The sequence below is a fragment of the Ranitomeya variabilis genome, chromosome 5 (genome assembly GCF_051348905.1).
Source record: "Ranitomeya variabilis isolate aRanVar5 chromosome 5, aRanVar5.hap1, whole genome shotgun sequence".
NCBI classification, from domain to species: Eukaryota; Metazoa; Chordata; class Amphibia; order Anura; family Dendrobatidae; genus Ranitomeya; species Ranitomeya variabilis.
In genome coordinates this window covers 658,240,636-658,265,281 of record NC_135236.1, presented here as the reverse complement: position 1 = coordinate 658,265,281, position 24,646 = coordinate 658,240,636, and the positions used below count along the sequence as shown (strand labels likewise).

Here is a 24,646-nt window from a genome sequence, read left to right as displayed (position 1 = left end):
CGTGTTGGTCCTCGGCTTTCTGTTGGGGATTTGGTGTGGTTGTCTTCTCGTTTTGTCCCTATGAGGGTCTCTTCTCCTAAGTTTAAGCCTCGGTTTATCGGCCCGTATAAGATATTGGAGATTCTTAACCCTGTTTCCTTCCGTTTGGACCTCCCTGCATCCTTTTCTATTCATAACGTTTTTCATCGGTCATTATTGCGCAGGTATGAGGTACCGGTTGTGCCTTCCGTTGAGCCTCCTGCTCCGGTGTTGGTTGAGGGTGAGTTGGAGTACGTTGTGGAGAAAATCTTGGACTCTCGTGTTTCCAGACGGAGACTCCAGTATCTGGTCAAGTGGAAGGGATACGGCCAGGAGGATAATTCTTGGGTGAATGCATCTGATGTTCATGCCTCCGATCTGGTTCGTGCCTTTCATAGGGCCCATCCTGATCGCCCTGGTGGTTCTGGTGAGGGTTCGGTGCCCCCTCCTTGAGGGGGGGGTACTGTTGTGAATTTGGATTCTGGGCTCCCCCGGTGGCTACTGGTGGAATTGAACTGGTGTCTTCATCTTCTCTGTTCACCTGTTCCCATCAAGATGTGGGAGTCGCTATATAACCTTGCTGCTCTGTTAGTTGCTTGCCGGTCAACAATGTTATCAGAAGCCTCTCTGTGCTTGTTCCTGCTCCTAGACAACTACTAGATAAGTTGGACTCTTGTCCATGTTTGTTTTTGCATTTTGTTCCAGTTCACAGCTGTAGTTTCTTTACTGTGTCTGGAAAGCTCTTGTGAACGGGAATTGCCACTCTGGTGTTATGAGTTAATGCCAGAGTTTTAAAGTAATTTCTGGATGGTGTTTTTTGATAGGGTTTTCAGCTGACCATGAAAGTGTCCTTTCTGTCTTCTGCTATGTAGTAAGTGGACCTCAAATTTGCTAAACCTATTTTCATACTACGTTTGTTATTTCATCTCAACTCACCGCCAATACATGTGGGGGGCCTCTGTCTCCTTTCGGGGTATTTCTCTAGAGGTGAGCTAGGACTAATATTTTCCTCTGCTAGCTTTATTTAGTCCTCCGGCTGGGCTGGGCATCTAGAATCAACGTAGGCATGCTACCCGGCCACTGCTAGTTGTGCGTTAGGTTTAGTTCATGGTCAGTTCAGTTCCCATCTTCCAAGAGCTAGTTCCTATATATGCTTATGCTATGTTCTCTTGCCATTGAGATCATGACAGAAGACTGAGCGTTGGCATGTGACCACAAAGACTAGGAAGACTGAACGTTGGCATGTGACCACAAAGACTAGGAAGATTGAGAGTTGGCATGTGACCACAAAGACTAAGACTGAGCGTTGGCATGTGACCACAAAGACTCGGAAGACAGCGTTGACATGTGACTACAGAGACTAGGAAGACTGAGCGTTGTAATGTGACCTCGAAGACTAGGACGACTGAGCGTTGGCATGTGACTACAGAGACTAAGAAGACTGAGCATTGTAATGTGACCTCGAAGACTAGGAAGACTGAGCGTTGGCATGTGACCACAAAGACTAGGAAGACTGAGCATTGGCATGTGACCACAAAGACTAGGAAGACTGAGCGTTGGCATGTGACTACAGAGACTAGGGAGACTGAGCGTTGGCATGTGACCACAAAGACTAGGAAGACTGAACGTTGGTATGTGACCACAAAGACTAGGAAGACTGAACGTTGCATGTGACCACAAAGACTAGGAAGATTGAGAGTTGGCATGTGAACACAAAAACTAGGAAGACCGCCATAAGATCAGAGTTGGATCAAGAAGTAAGGATGTGTTTTCTTTTTTTATAAGTAGAATAAATATTTTAAGGCTGGTACGGCTTACTAGTTGTATTGAGATGAGAGACATATTCACTATTGCACACAAAACATAATATTATGGGTTTTGTTTTAAGGGGTAACATTTCTCCTTGTGGAGAGTGACCAGCCAAGCCTTGCATATCAGAGTGAGGAGACTTATAGGCCATACATGCTCCTCTGGAAAATTAAATATGCAAATTCTGTCTTCAGAGAGGAAGAAGACTAGAACTCCACCTATTGAAAGCATCAATCCTAAACGTCAATATCAACTCTTTAACATTCTTTGCAATATGACTTAAGATAAAAGCCAAACTAGGATCTCAATTTGCAGACACAGTGTTTCGGGGTGTTGCCCGATAAAAGTGTGACTCACATGGACCAATAATACTGCAACTTTTAGTAAGTCAGGGAAGAAAATTAAGGAAGAAAATTACATCGAATTCCATATAAATTAACATGCGAGAAATTGATCGTGAAAATTCCCGTTTCTTTTTTTTCTCATTGTGAAGGATCTATATTTAGGCACAGACACTGCGACCCCTCTCCCCCCCCCAACCAGCAGCTTCATGGGAATCATGAACGGGCGAGAGTGGACAGTGACCTAGAGCACATTTGGATGGGCACAGACACAGCTGCTCAATTACTCAGTGATCAGCTGCCATAAGGATGCACCAGTTAATTGGTTGATAAAATTGCCAGCCCATGATGGGGTTAATGAGGGAAGTGAGTGTTGAAAGTTACGGCTGATACTGGCCGCATTCTCAGCTGCTTAGGAATGGCATCTGTGACACTTCTGTAGAATGTCCCGGTCATTGAAATGAAAGAAATTTTTTACATAAAGTTATAGGCTTTGATTGTGATAGCCGCGGTCTAAAACTTACATTGGCGCTGTCTATGGGCATTAGACTTTATTCACATATTTCCTCTGTTCATTCCGACCAGCGTGCTTGGGCTTCTTGGTCCTACAAGGGAAAAAATATTTTGAAGGTACATCAACCATCTATGCAGAATATGTGCTCATCCACTTTGGTGTTGGCTTCTACTGGACCTTTGTGACCCATCATTGCCTTAGGTTCATTTTAGGCTTTTCTTCTGCTTTGTCCTTAAGGGTCTTTCTTTGTCAAGTCCTCTTTGAGTTGTCTACTGCTGAACCTCTGAAATAATTGTTGTCTTAGAACCATTTTGGTGATTTTTTTTTAATATTTGTCTGCTCCTGGTCCTTCAGAGCTGTTTACTGTGTCAGGTTCACTTTGGAATTGTCTTCTGATAGGCTTTTGTCACTCAGCACTATGATAATGTAGATCCACATTAGGGTTGTCATTTTTTTCTTCATTGTAACCCAATATTGTGTCAGGTCTATTTTGTGGTTTTATTTGGCACCTATTAACCCTGCTGTTCTCTTCGGTCAAAAATGACCGTTTTTGAACTTTGATATTTTTAAATAAATTCATCATGCGGTTCTGAATCTTATGGTTACTTCTATCTTCCTAATTAGAGGGGTTCTTTCTAAGGGTACCTTTTTTTTTTGGGGGGGGGTAGTTTTTGTGCCACATTTTTTTTACACTTGTACTGTTCTCGGTCAAAAATGACCGAATAGCATTTTATGCTATTTCAGCCATTTTTTGAGTAAAACAAGTGAGTTATAATTTCTTTTGAGACTACTTATTGCATCTACTATTGTTTATGAAGTAAACAGTTGCTTTAGGTGCAGATTTACACATGCTTTCAGTACAAACCATACGCATTGGCTTTCAGTACAGTTCTGTGCAATTTTTTTTCTCTGTATGTTATTTACCCTGCTTTTCCTCTAAAAATAAATAAATTCAGTTGTCAAGATTGCATATTGTAAAAGACAAGATCGTACCAACTTGGGCAGATATTGCAAAAAAGAAAAATGACAATGCTGGGAACGGTAAGAAAAAACAAGCCTGAGCTTCCACAAGGTACTCTCAGCAAAAGAGGTGTACATAGTTCCATGTTTTATTTCACTCAAGACACAACAGTGGTTTCTTATGTTCCAAAAAAAAATAAACAAGTGATACTTATGAGCACAATGCACAATTATGATGCAATAAGCAATCGAGAAGATAGAAAGCCGGAAATGATAATGGACTTGGCAGACATGTGTATCATTGTTGTCCTGAATGTAAACAATAGAATAATGTGAAGATTTTCTGAACAAAAAAAACTGATTTTTTTATTTTTTTAATTTTTTTTAATTATTTTTACTATTTTTTTTTCAAAATATTTGCACGCAGTTACATTTTATACTATAGTTAATTTTAGTTATAGTTATAGATAGTTATAGTTGTTATAGTAGCAGTAGTAGTTGTTTTAGTAAGTTAGTTAAGCTCAAATTTGTAATTTCTGTGCAGAATTCAGTAAGCCCTTGTAACCTTTATAAACACAAAATAAATACAAAAATTAAGTTTTTTTACGTATTTTTTTTTTTTATAATGACCAACCATGTTCACATACAGTATAATAGTGCAACAGGTATTCAAAAAATTATTTTTAAGTAGCTAAAACAGCATTTTAATAGGTCCGGTCAAAAATGACCGGAGCAGTACAAGTGTATAGTGGAAACGAACAGAACAGCAGGGTTAATATGTCAAAGCCTATGGTTCTTTGGTTTTCTGATGGGCCAGCCTAATCTTGGTTACCACTCTTAGTTCTGGATTATGTAACAAAAAACAAAGCAGTCTTGTATTGTACACCACATTGTTATCATCTTTGACATTACTGTTGTAAAACGCTGCCGGTTGACATTCCCAACTTATGCAGTTTGCGATATTCCAAGCAATGACGCACTTTTTGCATCTAAGTTAGTGGGATGACAGTGGCAATAGAGGTTATTTGTCATCCCAGTGTTATGTCACCCATCATCTATTGACTTCAATGATAGAATGAATGTATGTCATACTATTGAATGGTATTGACCATCGGGAACCCCACCACTCTCCAAATTCGGCTGAGGTATCAAGCAATGGAGTTACAGTTTTGGCCAGTCATTTCAACTGGTATGAATGGTCTAATACTGGAATCCTAATGGGGTACCGAAACAATAAGCATACTCGCCAACTTTCCCAGAACATGCGGAAGGCTCAAGGTAAAAGGGACTCCTAAAAGAATTGGCAAATCTCATGGGTGCTTCACAAACTTCCCTCAAGCAAATTGCAGATCCAGATACACTTGTACTGGAAAGGGGCATAGCTAGGGAACGTGTTGCCTAAAAAGAGGCACAGTCTCTGAAAAATGGAGTGTGTTTTCACAAAAAAGAACCCTTGGTACTACCTTGTTGTGACTTATTGGGTCACATGTCATTTGGCTCAGCATTTCGTCAACTGTGATCTATAGCCAAATACCGGCTCGGGAAGTTAGTGTCCACATTTTTTTTAAATTTGGGTCCTGAGTAGGGATGAGCGGACCAGTAGAAGTTCGAGTTCTGGTACCCTACCCTAACTTTTTTCCAAAGTTCAGTTGAGGTACCAGAACTTTACCTGAACTTGAACCAGAACCTGAACATCATTTAAAACAATGAACCTGAACCTCTCAATTGGAAAATTATCGCTCTCTCCCAACAGTTAGTGTTGGGTGCTAAACACTTCCGGCAGACGTCCATGTTCGGCGGACACTAACTGGAACGACCCAAACTTTTAAGGTGGGGTTTGCTGATCTCTAGTCCTGAGTTGATTAAGCTGGGATTGTCCAGTAGTAAACAACCCGTTTAATGGATTTAGACCAAGTTGAACAGTTACCACCTATCCATAACCGAAATCTTTAAAATGGTGCCGCTACAGGAGGTGAGTATTCACTTTTTTTTAAATTGGGGTCTTAAAATGATAACCCTGAGATTGCCTAGTAGTTGATAAACCCTGGAAGTCTTCTCCAGATCCATACCGTTCTACCATAATTAAAGTGAGACTGCGCCCATAATTTAATAATCAGCCATCCAAAACTTTGTTCTCGCATTCCCAAAAATTGGTTTTGAAAGAATGACACAAAAAAAAATATTCAGAATTGTCATTTCATTTGTAACACTCCGAAAAGGATTTCCTTTCTCTGCATCTTTTCATAACAAGTTTTCAAGCTTGGGCGAGCGACCAACACGTTATAATTTATGAAACTGTTTTTATCTGGCGGTATATTTGTGCCAAAAATAACACAGTATTTTATACAAGTAAAAAAAGAAAAAAAAAACTGTGGCCTTTTATGAGTGACTTATTAATTTACAGCTCGCCTGTGTACTGTTACACGTTCAGACTTTGCAAGGTGGATTAACTTTCATTGTTCTCCGAAAACCAATTAAGTGTATTCGTGTGCTGTAATCACGAGGGAGAGAGGCAAAAATAACTGTTTACTCCAACGGGAAACTTCAAGTTGTTACACACTGAGCAATTCCACCTTAAGTTCCGCCTTAAATGCACTTTTTAAATGGATATATTTATACAGAATAATGGGGTAATTAATTGTTAATTCCATTAATTGTATAATATTGGTTATTACTTTTGGTTACAAGCTATTCTGCTGTAGTATGCCTCATTGATTACTGCCATGCGGTGAGTATTGTTAAATTAAACCATTTCTTATTTGCCCATCCCCCGACCAATAGATCATATAGGGAATGTGCAGCTCTCCTGATGGTGCTAATTATATTACTGTCCAATCTGATCTTCTGGTTTCATCAGCAGAATGTGAAAACTACAGTGGAAACTCATACAAGATAGAAAGAAAAAATTCATGAAAGGAAAAATTTAATATAAAGTGTACTTGTTATATAAGGTACCTGAGAAATAACATTACTTCTGGCAATAATATCCCTTGTGTACTGGATTTGTCACCAGTTTTCCCCTCTGCAGACTATATTTCTAATTTTCAGTTGTCTCTGAGCTAGTGAGTGTAGAATACCGGATATGATGTCTTCCATACAGAGAACACGCATAGACATGAGGGATTCCTTTTCTCCTGTCTCTATGTAATCCATACATCCTGATCAGTGTAGCTGTGAATCCATCAACGTAAAGAGAGAAAACATGTCTTCCATATACAGCACACACAGACGTGAGGGATTCTTGCTCTCATGTCTCTACCTAGTACATACATCCTGATCAGTGTAGCTGTGAATCCATCAGTGTAATGAGAGAAAACATGTCTTCCATGTACAGCACACACATAAGTGATGGATTTGTGCTCTCCTGTCTCTATGTAGTACATGTTCATAAGCAACAGCATGGAGGATATTGTGATCAGTGTAGGTGTGAATCCTTCACCGGAATGAGAGAAAACATGTCTTCCATATACAGAACACACAGACATGAGGGATTTGTGCTCTCCTGTCTCTATGTACTACATGTTCATAAACAACAGCATAGAGGATATTGTGATCAGTGTAGCTGTGAATCCATCACCGGAATATCTTCCATATCTGCTCTTTCCCTGTTGGCCTCCTGGTTTTATCTTGACAAACCAGAAATTACCAAAAATACATGCTTAGCCAATTACAGGCTGAAGTGAGTTGCTTCTGCTTATTGGCCAAGTGGGTATTTCTTGACTTTTCCATGGGACGTTCCATGGGCCAATTTCCTGTTCCGCGAAGATACCATAGATTGGGAGGTTCACCAAGGCTGGACCTTTACTTCCTACCTGCATAGTCTGGGCCTTTGAGAGGTAAGATCTTGATAAATGTACAGTATAGACCAAAACTTTGGACACACCTTCTCATTTAAAGATTTTTCTGTATTTTCATGACTATGAAAATTGTACATTCACACTGAAGGCATCAAAACTATGAATTAACACATGTGGAATTATATACTTAACAAAAAAGTGTGAAACAACTGAAATTATGTCTAATATTCTAGGTTCTTTAAAGTAGCCACCTTTTGCTTTCATGACTGCTTTGCACACTCTTGGCATTCTCTTGATGAGCTTCAAGAGGTAGTCACCGGGAATGGTTTTCACTTCACAGGTGTGCCCTGTCAGGTTTAATAAGTGGGATTTCTTGCCTTATAAATGGGGTTGGGACCATCAGTTGTGTTGTGCAGAAGTCTGGTGGATACACAGCTGATAGTCCTACTGAATGGACTGTTAGAATTTGTATTATGGCAAGAAAAAAGCAGCTAAGTAAAGAAAAATGAGTGGCCATCATTACTTTAAGAAATGAAGGTCAGTCAGTCCGAAAAATTGGGAAAACCTTGAAAGTGTCCCCAAACGCAGTGGCAAAAACCATCAAGCGCTACAAAGAAACTGGCTCACATGATGACCACCCCAGGAAAGGAAGACCAAGAGTCACCTCTGCTTCTGAGGATAAGTTTATCCGAGTCACCAGCCTCAGAAATCGCAGGTTAACAGCAGCTCAGATTAGAGACCAGGTCAATGCCACACAGAGTTCTAGCAGCAGACACATCTCTACAACAACTGTTAAGAGGAGACTTTGTGCAGCAGGCCTTCATGGTAAAATAGCTGCTAGGAAACCACTGCTAAGGACAGGCAACAAGCAGAAGAGACTTGTTTGGGCTAAAGAACACAAGGAATGGACATTAGACCAGTGGAAATCTGTGCTTTGGTCTGATGAGTCCAAATTTGAGATCTTTGGTTCCAACCACCGTGTCTTTGTGCGACGCAGAAAAGGTGAACGGATGGACTCTACATGCCTGGCTCCCACTGTGAAGCATGGAGGAGGTGTGATGGTGTGGGGGTGCTTTGCTGGTGACACTGCATTCTATTCCATCTGGTTTGCGTTTAGTTGGATTATCATTTATTTTTCAACAGGACAATGACCCCAAACACACCTCCAGGCTGTGTAAGGGCTATTTGACCAAGAAGGAGAGTGATGGGGTGCTATGCCAGATGACCTGGCCTCCACAGTCACCAGACCTGAACCCAAGCGAGATGGTTTGGGATGAGCTGGACCGCAGAGTGAAGGCAAAAGGGCCAACAAGTGCTAAGCATCTCTGAGAACTCCTTCAAGATTGTTGGAAGACCATTCCCGGTGACTACCTCTGAAGCTCATCAAGAGAATGCCAAGAGTGTGCAAATGCAGTTATCAAAGCAAAATGTGTCTTTAAAGAACCTAGAATATTAGACATAATTTCAGTTGTTTCACATTTTTTTGTTAAGTATATAATTCCACATGTGTTAATTCATAGTTTTGATGCCTTCAGTGTGAATGTACAATTTCCATAGTCATGAAAATACAGAAAAATCTTTAAATGAGAAGGTGTGTCCAAACTTTTGGTCTGTACTGTATATGCCCCAAGTAGGGGCAGTGTGGTGGCAGCCAATGGTTGTATCTTTCCGTTTTGTAGGAGGCAAATATAAGAAATATGCATAATATCAAAAGACTATGCAAGACAACGACCCCCTTATATTTCCATTCCTTCATTTCTGGATGGGGGTTGGGTTGAATCCATTTTCCTGCCACATATACAATATAATAATCATGTGTCGGGTTACTGGCATGTGTTATCTGTTTTCCCTTTTTTTGATATGGTGTTTTGATGTTACCAACACCATATGCTAATAATTTCCATAGCTGATCTCCGAGGCAGCCACGCAGCTTCTGAATACAACTGTATAAGTCTGATCCATGGAAAACTCACATCTGTTAGTGGCTTCTAAATTATTAAGAAAGGTTACAAAAGTCAGGTACCCGCAGTCCAAAGTCTCCTAAAGGAACGCATGCAAAATAGAAGCATGTTCACACCTAGCCATTAAACAGACAAAACTTAAGACAGAAAAAATGAACACATACCCTGCTGTAAGTAAATAAGTAACAGCAATAGTGCATACAAATAACATTGGGTACTTAGTAACACTGTTTTTTTTTATCAAAAAAGCATAAAAGTCATCCTACCAGAGCCAAGAGGTACCTAAATCAGGATGGTCCTAAACTCTAGTATCAAAACATTACCATGTGTCAAAGTGACGTCAGTGTGAATAAGGGCAGAGCAGGACCAGATCCCAAATATGGATATCCAGCAAATGGGAAGCTATATAAATGACCAGCTCAAAGAAAGGGAAGCCACATCCCTACCTGTACTGAGCACGGAATCCTGAAATTGACTGCCATACATTATTATTGGTGAGGTGGTTGGTGAGGCGGCAGCTCTGGTGGTGAGGCGGCAGCTCGGGTGGTTGGTGGGGTGGCAGCTCTGGTGGTGGCGTCGCAGCAGCTCGGGTGGTTGTTGAGGCGGCAGCTCAGGTGGTTGCTGAGGCGGCAGCTCGGGTGGTTGGTGAGGCAGCAGCTTGGGTCATTGGTGAGGTGGCAGAATGGTTATTGCAGGCTGTAGGCTTTCCTGAAGAGATGGGTTTTCAGGTTCCGTCTGAAGGATCTGAGGGTGGTGGATAATTGGACGTGTTGAGGCGTGGAATTCCAGAGGATGGGGGATATTCGGGAGAAATACATAACACAATTCATTATTCCAAGACCAATAATACCACGCACAAGAGAGAAATACCACCACACCATGATTGGACTACATATTACCACCACATAGTGACCAAATAATACCACATAAAAGGAACTCAAACACCCAAACCGTGATCAGACCACATATTACCAGCGTAAAGTGACTAAATATTTCTACATACAAGGGAGAACTACTGCCACACTGTGACCAGACCACATATTACCGTGGTTATAGTGACCAAATAATACCACATACTGTACAAGGGAGAAATAGCACTACACTGTGACCATACCAGATGTTACCAGCATATAACCACTAAATAATTCCACATACAAGGGAGAAATACTCCCTCACAGTGTCCAGACCACATAGTGACTGAATAATACTACATACAGGGATAAATACTGCCACACCATGACAGAACCACATATTATGACATAGTGACCAAATATTACAATATTGATCATTAATAAAAAACACAATGCTGTTATTACCATTGGTTACATTATACACAAGAGCTCTGTATATAGTATACAGTGTATGCTGTAAGAGTACAGGTAATACAGTAACTCACCAATGATATTATACACAGGAGCTCTGTATATAGTGTACAGATAATACAGTGATCACCAGTGACATTATACACAGGAGCTCTGTATATAGTGTACAGGTAATACAGTGAACACCAGTGACATATGCAAGAGCTCTGTGTTTAGTGTCAGTGTACATATAATACAGTGATAACCAGTGATATTATACACAGGAGCTCTGTATATAGTGTCAGTGTACTGGTTAGTCTACGTTCACATTTGCGGTCCGCGCCGCAGCGTCGGGCGCCGCAGCGTCGCCGCATGCGTCATGCGCCCCTATATTTAACATGGGGGCGCATGGACATGCGTTGCACTTGCGTTTTGCGACGCATGCGTCACTGCGGCGCACATGCCCGGGCGCAGAGGACGCAGCAAGTTGCATTTTTGCTGCGTCCAAAATCAACCAAAAAAAGGACGCATGCGTCGCAAAACGCAGCTTTGTGCATGCGTTTTGCTGCGTTTTTGTTTGCGTTGTGCGTTGCATCGCCGACGCTGCGGCGCACAACGCAAATGTGAACGTAGCCTAATAAAGTGATCATCAGTGACATTATACACAGGAGCTCTGTATATAGTGTCAGTGTACAGGTAATACAATGATCACCAGTGACATTATACGCAGGAGCTCTGTATATGGTGTCAGTGTACAGGTAATACAGAGATCATCAGTGACATTATACACAAGAGCTCTGTATATAGTGTCAGTGTACAGGTAATACAGTGATTAGTGATCGCCAGTGACATTATACACAGGAGCTCTGTATATACTGTCAGTGTACAGGTGATACAGTGATCAGCAGTGACATTATAAACAGGAGCTCTGTATATGGTGTACAGGTAATACAGTGATCACCACTGACATTATATAGAGGAGTTCTGTATATATTATATAGTGTACTTGTAATACAGGGATCACCAGTTATATTATACACAGAAGCTCTGTATATAGTGTAAAGTGGCAGCCACGGTAGCATAATCAAAATGTCAGCCATTTCTTTTTTGCTGCTTTAGGCTTCGAAAGCCGTGAAGCATGTAAAAGAAGTGAACGGTCCATTTTTCAGCCATCACTATTTTATATGTAAAATTAAGAGAGAAAACTCCATCAGCAGCAAAGCCTCTGCAAGAATAACAAGAAAGATTTCTAAAAAGACTGGATGACACAGTCCCCAACCAGTATATAAGTACAACTACAGGAAATCACCATCCATTTCTCGCCCCGTGTATTCTTTATCAGTTCATTTCATCAGTTCATTTATCAGTTATAAATGGATTTTTAATATTTTAGATGCAAGTATTAACTTTGTGTTAAAATAGTGCGAAAAGATAATGTAGGCGCTGTAAAATGTAACGGCGGCTATTAATCTGTAACGACTCTTCCGTAATTACACTGCACTCCTGGTGGTACCAGGAACGTTGATACATGAAGATCTATCACGATTTTGTCTTCAAACGTAAGCATAAAAGGAGAGAAACTAAAGATAAAAAAAGTTAAACAATGAATATATCAGCCCTCGTTCCCTGGTTTAAAATGTCTTTAAACCCATTACGTGGGGACCTGATAGGTGCCGAAATTACTATATGGCTTCCTAAATTACAGATATGTCCTTCCTCACCTTTACTCTTGGCTACACATGCCATGTATGGCGGAAGATCACCAGCTTTGGAAAAACGAAACCTAATTTTATGATACTCTGTTGGAAGATATTTAATCTATATGTGGCCACCTAGTGGTTGTGATATGTGTTGCAGCCTGTCTAAGGTTTAGATTTTTTACATTTTGGCAGCATACAGTCACCACTAGGGGGAGCTGACAGCTTTATAAATCTGTATGGAGTGAGCTCCCCCTGGTGGTGGTAGCTGATAGCTGCTCTGATGAGGTCATGATAAGCAGAGCTAGTGCTACAGTGCGCTCCTTAGCAGTCATGTACCCTACAGTACCTCTTGATTTCCTCATTTTTTTAACAGACTGTGTAGATTATTGTATAAAAGGAATTTGCCAAGTGAAAGCTTCTATGTTCACATTCATGTTTTTAGTGCAAATCGCTATAAGTATAATCTGATATTAATAGAGGAAACCACTAGTGCATCCCACTTTTTCCAGTTTGCTTAGAACAGTGAAGTGAAAGCAGCAGAGACTCCTATTAAGGGAATTTGTCAGCATAAATTGACTGTTCAAACAAAGCTCTGTTCTCGGTGCTCCTTTGGCACGACCCAACAGTTTAGTATTTTTTCCTAATAAATAAATAGATAGAAAACAAGTACCATGTTTCCCCAAAAATAAGACAGGATCTTATATTATGTTTTGCTTCGAAAGTTGGGTGAGGGCTTATTTTCTAGGGTTGTCTTGTTTTTTTCATGAACATTAATCAATATGTGTTGTTTAATCAAACCAATCAACAGTTATTCAAATATAATCATGATATCACACATACACACTGCACATACATACACATGTATACACACACACTGCACAATGATACAAATGTACAAACTGCACATACATGAAAATGTATATACACACTGCACATACATATGTATATACACGCTACACATACAAATGTATATACACACACTGCACATACATACAAATGTATATACACTGCACATACATACAAATGTATATACACACACTGCAGATACACACAAATGTATATACACACACTGCACATACATACAAATGTATATACACACTGCACATACACACAAATGTATATACACACTGCACATACATACAAATGTATATACACACACTGCACCTACACACAAATGTATATACACACACTGCCACACATATATACAAAAGTATATACACACTGCATACACACAAATGTATATACACACACTGCACATACATACAAATGTATACACACTGCACATACATACAAATGAATATATACACTGCACATACATATGTATATACACACACTGCACATACACGCAAATATATATACACACTGCACATACAGACAAATGTATACACACTGCACATACATATGTATTCGCACACACTGCACATACATACAAATGTAGATACACACACACTGTTAGGACTTGTGGAATGCACCAAATAATATTTAGAGAGGATATGAGGTGCGTTCGCAGTCCAGGGTCCACTGTGCTGAAAGGACACCTGCTGCTCGGTAATGGCGGACTAGATGGCGATATAATGTGGATAAGCACACGGGTTAGCTTCACCCGGTATGAAAGAAGTGAACCCTGTTGCGTCACAGAGCCGCGATACCGCACAGAGAGCGCAAGTAAAGGGTCACAGAACTCTGTCCCAAGACACGGAGAAAGAGTTCCTCTAGACCTCTTACGCTCGACACCGTTACTGTGGTGTCAGGGATAGAACTGAACTAATAATAATAATTTATCACACGAGAGTGCGTACAACTCCGCTCTGGCGGACACCACTAACCACCCTAACCAGAGCGCATGGCCGAGCGCGAACGCGAACCTTTTATAGCAGTAACGCTCCCGGACCTTCCTGATGGTCCAATAGGAGCCGCAACAGGACCTGAGCATGAGACCCCCGACCGCCAATGGGAGATCGTCCCGTGGGCATGCTCAGTATGGGAAAAGCAGGACTTAGTCCCAGAAAGGCCTGCTCGCTGCTGATCAGTGCTGGCTACAAGGGCTGAGACTGGAAGGGCAGCAGTAACCAGTCGTCCAGTATCAGCGTGAGCCAGATGCTGGGACCGACGTCTCTGTTGAGCAGGCTACACTGCGGTTGGAGGAGAATGGGAGACCGCAGCGGAGATGGTTTGAGATTCCCCCTGTGCAGTGCAGTGGAGGGAACTTGACTCCTAACACATACACGTGTATACACACACTGCACATACATACAAATGTATATGCACACTGCACATGTATATATATACATACAGATGTATATGCACATAAACATGTACAGTTATATGAAAAAGTTTGGGCACCCCTATTAAGCTTAATGTTTTATAAAAATTGTTTTTTTTGCAACAGCTATTTCAGTGTCATATATCTAATAACTGTTGGACACAGTAATGTTTCTGCCTTGAAATGAGGTTTATTGTACTAACAGAAAATGTGCAATCTGCATTCAAACAAAATTTGACAGGTGCATAAGTACCTATGGTACATACTGGCCTAGTTCCTCTAGACTCCCACAGTTGAACCTTTTGTGACGTTGTAATAGTATGCAGGTACTGAGTATGTCACCACGGAACAGACAGACCAACAGTTGAGGGGTTTAATAACAGGAATCAGGTTCTCCTCGCAGGGAGGAAGCAATGGAAAATAACTAGCAATAAAACAGAGCAAAAATATGGGAGTGAAACAATGTAACCGAAGTAAGCAAGATTTCTTGAGAAAAGAACACTTATCAGTCTGATGAGGACTTGCTTGAAGGGTCGTCTTCTCCAACGTAGGCGCTGAGAAACAGCGGCATTTGTCGTCCCTCTGTTGTCCGTGGGCTGAGTAGTCTCTAGGAGCCTGCTGCCTGGGGTTTCGGGAGTTAATGTGGTATGCACAGGCTCTGAGTCTTTAGCTTTTACAGCACAGCCAGGAATCAGGGTCTCTGTACTGTTAAGTCTCTGTACCAGGAATCAGGGGCTCTGCACTGTTAAGTCTCTGTACCAGGAATCAGGGGCTCTGCACTGTTAAGTCTCTGTACCCAGGAATCAGGGGCTCTGCACTGTTAAGTCTCTGTACCGGGAATCACAGTCTCTGTACTGATACCGCGGGGACCAGGGGGTCACAGTCTCTGCACGGGCCAATGTCTCTACACGGGTCTCAAAGCGCCCCTCTCCAGTCACAGCAGAGTCCGCTTTCAAGTACTCACACAATGCAGTCTTTCTGGTCAGTCTCCCTCTATTTGTCCTCAGACCGGGAGCTCTCTCTCTCCCGGAGCACAGCTGCACCCAGCTCTGACCGCTGCTCACGCTGCTCTGTCCCTTGCGCCCGTGCCTTTCCCGCTCTCTGCCCACTTCCTTCCTGTCCCAGTCTCTAAGTCTGCCCCCTCGGGAACCTGCAGCACAGCTCAATGGTTCCAGGCACAGAGCCGAGAAGGTAACCGCCCCCAGACTCTTCTTGTGTTTCACCTCCTTACAACGTCATAGTCAGAAAGGTCCTTAAGGCCTCTTTCACACTTCAGTTGTTTGGCGTCAGTCTAAAACCGTCATTTTCCTCAAAAAACGGATCCGTTTTTTTTTTCGACGGATCCGTTTTTTTCCCCATAGACTTGCATTAGCGACGGATTGTGACGGATGGTCGTCCGTTCCATCCGTCATGCGACGGATCCGTCAAAATTTAGCGGACGTCATCTAGACATTGACGGTCATTGCAACGTTTTTTGTCTCCGTTGAAATGACGGATCGCGACGGATCCGTCGCGTCCGTCATTCCATAGAATGGCCACCTATGGGCGACGGATCCGTCGCGACCGTTATTTCGACGGATCCGTCGCCCCAATCCGTTTTTTCAATTTTTTTCAATTGCGCATGCTCCAAAAAGTATATACAACCCCCGAGTAATGGATCCGTCAAAAAAACGGATCCGTTACATCCATTTTTTCAACAATTGTGACGGATCCGTCGATCCGTCACTTTGTCGGAAGTGACTGACGCCAAACGACTGAAGTGTGAAAGAAGCCTAAGCAGTCTTAATCTTGGAGTAGAAACACTGGAGGCTCCTAAAAGAGTTGGTGCCTTGTGCAATTGCCTAGTTCACCCCCTGCTGCTGACTGTAACTAGGGCTCATTTTTGGAGTAGGGCTTATATTTCAAGCATAGTCCAAAAACCCTGTAAAATCAGGCTGGGGCTTATTTTCAAGGTAGGTCCTATTTTCGGGGGAAACACAATAGGTGTGCTTGGTTTGAACAGTCATTTTTAGCTGATAGGCTATATTTAAAGTGCACTTGTCTTTTTATATAAATTGGGATACGGTACATCGTACATATATTTACTAATGTCACTAGGTTTGATAAGTGGGGGCCCTGATGCTTATATTCCCAGCAATCACTGCGCCACAACTCCCCTGAAGGTCCATAAAGGGGGTGTACGGGTCCAAAAGAAGTGCAAACACTGCTTGTCTCATCCTTAACCGAATCAGCCTAGTAGACAGCTGAGCGCTTCTTCTCCTCCATTGTATTGATCACTGGGGGTCTCAGCTCCTATGACCCCAACACCTCTATATAAGATATATATTTTTTTAATGATGGCTTCCTTGTACCAGTCCTTATTGGAGGTACTTCCTCTTTAAGCACCGGAACGTCAGCAGTAGATTGTGCGTTGTTTGGTAAGTCGCTGCATTGTTTCCATTTCTTGATGCCTGGACAAAAATTCTCCACTTGACTAATATAGCTGACGATCCCTGCTAAGAAACCTCCCTGCTATGTTATGGGCACATGAAAGCGAGTCTGAACTTCTTCTCCTTTGAACATTTGCATTTCGCTGCGGCGGGTCCGATATGGGAATGTATTATTTCGCCATCAGATGTTCCGCTCGCCTCCTGTAACTTGTTGAGCCGTCAGAGCGGGGCCATCGGCGGTGACGGCAGAGCTGGAACACATGTCGGGATTGCCTGTTTGTTACTGTTGACATGCAACCGCGGGGACCAGAACAGATTATTCGAGCACACCGAAGACTAGAGCATGCTCAGATAACACCTTACCCTATTAGTAAATTATAAGGTATTAACGCGTAGAAAGTTAAAAAAAATGTCAGGACCTGGTCATTAAACTGTGGCAGTCGAAGAACCACCTCCTACTTTACGACATCCACAGCTCTTCCTTTGATTAGCCGGCCTGGCATGATGTCATCAGGCCGGGTAATCGAAAGACGAGCCGCGGATGTCGGGAGGTAGGAGGTGCTTCTCAGCAGGGCTGTGGAGTCAATCTTCATTACTTTGCATTTCGCCGCTGCTCCCGAGACTTTCCGTATGGTACGTTATATATTAAGTGAATCCTAGAGGTACGACGTGGAGTGAAGATCCGATAAGTGAAAGGAGTATTATAGAATTAGGAGTCGGAGCTCCACTTAATATGATATGTGACATTTACACAGCCGCGTCCCATCTCTCTTCTCCTCCTGATTTCATTACCTGCAGGAGACATAATTATCTGCCTAAACTATTTCCTATTGTAATTATAGGTATAAAACAATGTGATTGGACGACGCCGGGGCCTATAAATATTGCTTAGCAGTTTATTAAATCGCTAGATAGAATATATAGTGTCTCTTTCAGGCAACAGTCCTGAATTTTTAATAGTGAGCAGAGGGTAACATGTAGAGCTCTGCTGAAGGACATCCTTGACATATATATATATCCTGAAACCCCCATTTGAGTCATTTTTTGGGAAACAAATTTAAATTGTGAAATTACTTCTACCTCCACTAGAGGGAGCTCACTGCATTTGGGATTAATACTGAGTTTGTGAGCTCCCTCTAGTGGATGAAGGCAGCAGAATTTTAAATTGTGAAATTATATCTGCCTCCACTAGGAGGAGCTCACTGCAAATGGGTTTATTATTGAGTTTGTGAGCTCCCAACAGTAATAGTTTTTAGGCAGCATAATTTTAAATTGCAAAATCAATCTACTTCCACTAGGGGGAGCTCATTCTGTAAGGGTTTAGTATTGAGTATGTGATCTCCCTTTAGTGATGGTTGAAGGCAGCAAAATTTTAAATAGTGAAATTACATCTGCCTCCACTAGGAGGAGCTCACTGCATAAGGTTTTAGTATTGAGTTTGTGAATGCTTTCTGCTGTTGGTTGCGGGCAACATATAATTTTAGATTGTGACATTATATATGCCTCCACTAGTGGAAGCTCACTCTTTAAGGGTTTACTATTGAGTTTGTGAGCTCCCTCTAGTGATGGCTGATGGCAACAGAATTTCAAGTTATAAAATTATATCTTCTTCCACTAGGGGGGGACTTACTGTATATGAGTTTAATGTTGAGTTTGTGAGCTCCTTCTAGTGATGGTTTCAGTCAGCATAATTTTAAATTGCGAAGTTATATCTTCCTCTACTAGGGGGAGCTCACTGTAAAAGGGTTTCATATGGAGTTTGTGAGCCCCCTCTAATGGTGATTGCAGGCACTACAATTTTAAATTGTGTAATTATATCTTCCTCCACTAGGGGGAGCTCACTGCATATGGGTTTAATTGAGTTTGTGTGCTCCCTCTAGTGGTGATTGGAGGTATATGAATTTTAAATTATGAAATTATATCTGCCTCCACTAGGAGGAGCTCACTACATATAGATTTAATATTGAGTTTGTGAGCTCCCTCTAATGAAGGTTTAAGGCACCAGAATTTTAAATTGTAAAGTTATACCTGCCTCCAATAGCGGGAACTCACTATATATGGTTTTAACATTAAGTTTCTGAGCTCTCCTCTAGTAGTGATTGCGGGCAATCAAAATTTTATCAAACAGTTCAGCTGCATAAGGGGAAACGGAATTTAAATGGATGCAGGCAACAGAATATTAAGTTGCGAAATTGTATTCAACACCACAAGGATGACCTCACTGCATACAGATTTATAATTAGGTTTGTGAGCTCCCCCTAGTGGATGCTTCAGGCAAACAGAATTTTAGATTGGGAAATTACATCTAGCTCCACTAGATGGAGCTCACGACATATTGATTTATTATTAGATTTGTGAGCTCCCCCTAGTGGTGAGTTCAGGCAATCAAAATTTGATCAAGCAGTTGAGTTTAAAGGGAAGCAGGGAATTTAGAGAGTTCTGACTCCTTTAGAGAGGTTTGGGCTAAAATTATAGGTTTTATGCTCTAAACCACCTCTGCCTTGGTACAGCCAAATAGTGTATTCACTAACTTCATTGTGTAGTATATCATACCAGATTTCCAAAGTTGACAGTCATGAATTTGCCTGGATGATCCTAACATTTTGGAAACAAAATCTAACTTGGGCATTTTCCGCTCCTAAAAGGGGTGGGGTTACCATAAGCCTTGTCTTCGTTATTTTTGTTCCTGAGGAAGGCTTACAGAGGACCTATCACTAGGTTGAAATCAGCCATAGAGTTCCTGAGATACTGACTTTTTTATTTAGTGTAAATTTTATGCCTTTATCAAAGGGGCGTGTCTCACAGGATCCTCAGGGGCGTGTCCTTAGGCTTCTCTGCACTATTGTCCTGTGAGCCACACCCCCTTGTACGGATCATAAAAATGGATGCTCAATGTAAAAGTCCATATCTCTAGAACCATATGGCGGATTTAAAAAAAAAAGAAAAAAAAAGCAGACTACTAAGGGCAGTGGCAGGAATAAAATTGGACCCAATATGGGCAGATTAATTGTGACCAATTATTTTGAGTTGGCGCCATGTAATCCCACATCTCGCCTGCAGAGGTCACTGCAGGGAATGTGAGCTGATATTGGTAGGAATTGGAGAAACCAAACCCAGAGCTGGATACTATATGCTTTAAAGGGGTTGTCCAGATTTTCCAGCCGTGTCGGTCATTGCGGCCACTTTCGATATACCATGTGCCTTAATACTTTTGTACATTACCGTAATATGTAATCGTATTTCACGCCTCACATTAAATATGGAGTCACCTGCTGTGCTGGATGAAATGAAAAATGATCCTTCCAGCTTTTACTACCTCTCTGCTCCGTCACGACCCGTGTTTCCGCTGACTTTAGGACTTTTATGATAATTTGTTGATTTTTTTCATTTTCTCTCTTTTTCTAGAAAGAAAAAAGAAAACAGACGCGTCTCGGGGCTCCAGTTGGAAAAAAAGCAGGACGGAGGGGTAAGAAGAATGCTTAGGAAATAGCTTAGTCTGCCACATTCATTATTATTTGCATTTGCGCCTTTTTTGTCTAGTTTTTGATGTTTTTCATTTTACGCCTAAATCTTCCTCCATTTTTCACCTTTTTTTGTAAAGTCTATTATGTATGTGTTCCCCCTTTTTTTTTTCATTGCCAGTATGGTTTAGGGTTATTCCAGTTATTTTCGGCAAACATTGTGACTTAAAAGTTAATAATTGTGACTTTTTAAAAATACTCAAAATTTTTGCATTTTCATGAACCATGTGTACTTTATTTGAAAAATTTGGGGTGCAAAAGAAGTCAATAAATACCATAAGACGAAAAATTGCTTAAAAAATATCCACAAGTGTTGAAGCAGGTCCTTAAGAGTTAGGCCAGCCATACTCTACTGATGTCTCACAGCCACTGGCAATTCTTAAAGGGGTCTTCCGGGACATGGAATGGGGTGTTAGTCTAAAGTATACTCCAGAACTGGACCATTTTTGTTCCATAAGTAGCACCACTCTTGTCCATGGGATGTACCCGGCTTATCCCCATTTAATTAAGTGGGGATGGAATGCAATACCAGAAACATCCTAAGGGTGGCGCTGTTTTGGGAAAAAGTCATCTAGTTTTGGTGTCCAGTTAGAGGCTGCAAAGGAGGAGAACGGATATCAACCCACCTATGAAATGATTCTGGGGCCAATCCCCTTTCTTAAGCACGAGTGAAAAATTGTAAGGGCAAGGCTAAGTCCTACTTGTCCTCCTGCAGACAGGGCAGAGGGGAGAGGCTCCTGCTGCAGTCAGTTGTCTTACAGCGCGACACAAGAGGAGGGGGAGCTGATATCCTGACGCACACAGAGAACGGTTCTTCACATGATTCTCAGCTTTAATTTTAAGATGAGACAAAAGGAGATTATATAATTGCAGGAAATATGTTTTGTGCATTTTCTTTGTTTAGTTTTTCTTTTGGACCCCAGGGAGATAAACTACAAGACACTTACTATTTTGATTCTTCAAACTATGGAAAACAACATAATTATACCAGGGTAACAAGAGATCCAAATCTTCAGTACAAAACCAGAATTAAAGGCTCCTTGTACTTTCAGACAACTTCCCCATTTGACAGATAATATCGTAAATAGGAAAACTGCTGGTCACTTTATATAAAAATGAAGTCGTCTTAATCCCGGATATCACTAGCAACAGAGACACCAAGACACACTATAGGAAGTGCGGTGGTCTTTGTCTCTCTACAGGAAGTGGGGGAGGGTACTTATCTCTACAGGAAGCGGGGGTGTTTTTTTGTCCTTCTGCAGGAAGTGGAGGTGTTTTTTTGTCCTTCTGCAGGAAGTGGGGGTGGTTTTCTGCACTTCCGCAGGAAGTGGGTGTGGTTTTTTATCCTTCTGCAGGAAGTGGGTGTGGTTTTTTATCCTTCTGCAGGAAGTGGGTGTGGTTTTTTGTCCTTCTGCAGGAAGTGGGGGTGGTTTTTTGTCCTTCTGCAGGATGTGTGGGTGGTTTTTTGTCCTGCAAAAAGTGGGGGTGTATTTTTGTCCTTCCGCAGAAAGTGGGGGTGTTTTTTTGTCCTTCTGCAGGAAGTCGGGGTGGTTTTTTGTCCTTCTGCAGGAAGTGGGGGTGGTGTTTTATTCTTCTGCAGGAAGTAGAGGCAAGTCTTTGTCTCTCTAGAGCAGAGGAGCACCACTCCAGCCCTCAAGGGCCACCAACAGTGCATGTGTTCAGGATTTCCTTAGTATTGCACAGATGATAATGTAATCGCCAGCACAGGTGATGATTCCAACACCTTGTGCAAAGCCAAGGAAATCCTGAAAACATGCTCTCCCGGTGGCTCTTGAGGGCTGGAGTTCTGCCCCTCTGCTATAGAAGAAGTGAGATGGCTCTTTGTCTCCATGCAAGAAAGTGAGGTTGTTTTTTTTTCTCTACTCCCGCCTTTCCATATTTCAAACTGAATAGAGAAGTGGGTTTTCATTGCAGAGCTGGCATGCCAGTGGACAGTGGCAGACGCAATGCCTGCTGGGAAGTTAGGGAAATTAAGTCCACGCACCTGTAGTGCAGAAGAAAATTGGATGGCAAATTACAGACCATGCGAATCAGGTGATTCCTAGACAATTGATCGGATATAAGCTCCAGAAGCAGTTTTTACTTTGTTGAATAAGATCATCAAGACCATGTGCTTCAACAGGTGTTGTATAAAAGTACATGTACCCTTAAAATGATTCAACTCTATTTGCCTATAATGACCACTGGAGGGCACATACTGCATCTATATATATAATTGTCTAAGGGGTACTTCCGTTTTTCTGTCTTTCTGTCGGCAACTTCCGTCAAGGAAATCCCACGTCGCTGATTGGTCTCGCCAGCTGCCTGTCATGGCTGCCGCGATCAATCAGCGACGGCCACAGTCCGATTAGTCCCTCCCTACTCCCCTGCAGTCAGTGCCCGGCGCCCTGCTCCATACTCCCCGCAGTCACGGCTCACACAGGGTTAATGCCAGTGGTAACGGACCGCGTTATGCTGCGGGTAACTCACTCCGTTACCGCCGCTATTAACCCTGTGTGACCAAGTTTTTACTATAGTAAAAAATGTAATGTTAAAAATAATTAAAAAAATAAAAAATCATTATATACTCACCTTCCGCGGCCTTTCCCGCTCCTCGCGATGCTCCGGTGACCCCTCCATGCAAGCGGCAGGTTCCGGTGGCAAGGATGGTCTGCGAGAAGGACCTGCCATGATGTCACGTTCACGTGACCGCGACGTTATCACACCCTGGGACCGGAAGCTGCCGCCTGCACCGCACACAGGCGACAGAACTACAACGCACCTGCGGAAGGTGAATATGTTTATTTTTTATTTTTTTAACCTGTGACATAGGTGGCTGGGCAATATACTACGTGACTGGGCAATACACTACGTGGACATACATATTCTAGAATACCCGATGCGTTAGCATTGGGCCACCATCTAGTATTTAGATAATTGTATAAAGAATAAGCTGTAAGCTCCTCAGCTCCCCCTAGTGGTTAGCACAAGTTTATTTCACAGGCTTTATAAGGAATACGCTGTAAGCTCCTCAGCTCCCCCTAGTGGTTAGCACAGGATTATTTCACAGGCTTTATAAGGAATACGCTGTAAGCTCCTCAGCTCCCCCTAGTGGTTAGCACAGGATTATTTCACAGGCTTTATAAGGAATACGCTGTAAGCTCTTCAGCTCCCTCTAGTGGTTAATGCAGGTTTATTTCACAGGCTTTATAAGGAATACGCTGTAAGCTCCTCAGCTCCCCCTAGTGGTTAGCACAGGTTTATTTCACAGGCTTTATAAGGAATACGCTGTAAGCTCCTCAGCTCCCTCTAGTGGTTAGCACAGGATTATTTCAAAGGCTTTATAAATAATACACTGTAAGCTCTTCAGCTCCCTCTAGTGGTTAATGCAGGTTTATTTCACAGGCTTTATAAGGAATACGCTGTAAGCTCCTCAGCTCCCCCTAGTGGTTAGCACAGGTTTATTTCACAGGCTTTATAAAGAATACACTGTAAGCTCTTCAGCTCCCCCTAGTGGTTAGCGCAGGTTTATTTCACAGGCTTTATAAGGAATACGCTGTAAGCTCCTCAGCTCCCCCTAGTGGTTAGCACAGGTTTATTTCACAGGCTTTATAAAGAATACGCTGTAAGCTCCTCAGCTCCCCCTAGTGGTTAGTGCAGGTTTATTTCACAGGTTTTATAAAGAATACACTGTAAGCTCCTCAGCTCCCCCTAGTGGTTAGCGCAGGTTTATTTCACAGGCTTTATAAGGAATACGCTGTAAGCTCCTCAGCTCCCCCTAGTGGTTAGCGCAGGTTTATTTCACAGGCTTTATAAGGAATAAGCTGTAAGCTCCTCAGCTCCCCCTAGTGGTTAGCGCAGGTTTATTTCACAGGCTTTATAAGGAATAAGCTGTAAGCTCCTCAGCTCCCCCTAGTGGTTAGCGCAGGTTTATTTCACAGGCTTTATAAATAATACACTGTAAGCTCCTCAGCTCCCCCTAGTGGTTAGCACAGGTTTATTTCACAGGCTTTATAAATAATACACTGTAAG

At 42.1% G+C, this 24,646-nt stretch overlaps 1 protein-coding gene across 1 annotated transcript in view; it reads left to right on the top strand.

Moving 5' to 3' along the window:
- Positions 1 to 24,646, top strand: part of TSPAN9 (tetraspanin 9) — a 469,239-nt gene that overhangs the window by 46,278 nt on the left and 398,315 nt on the right. The window contains exon 2 of the mRNA XM_077266492.1: positions 20,499 to 20,559. The gene's annotated coding sequence lies outside the window, so the exon portion shown is untranslated. The remainder of the gene's footprint in view (positions 1 to 20,498; positions 20,560 to 24,646) is intronic.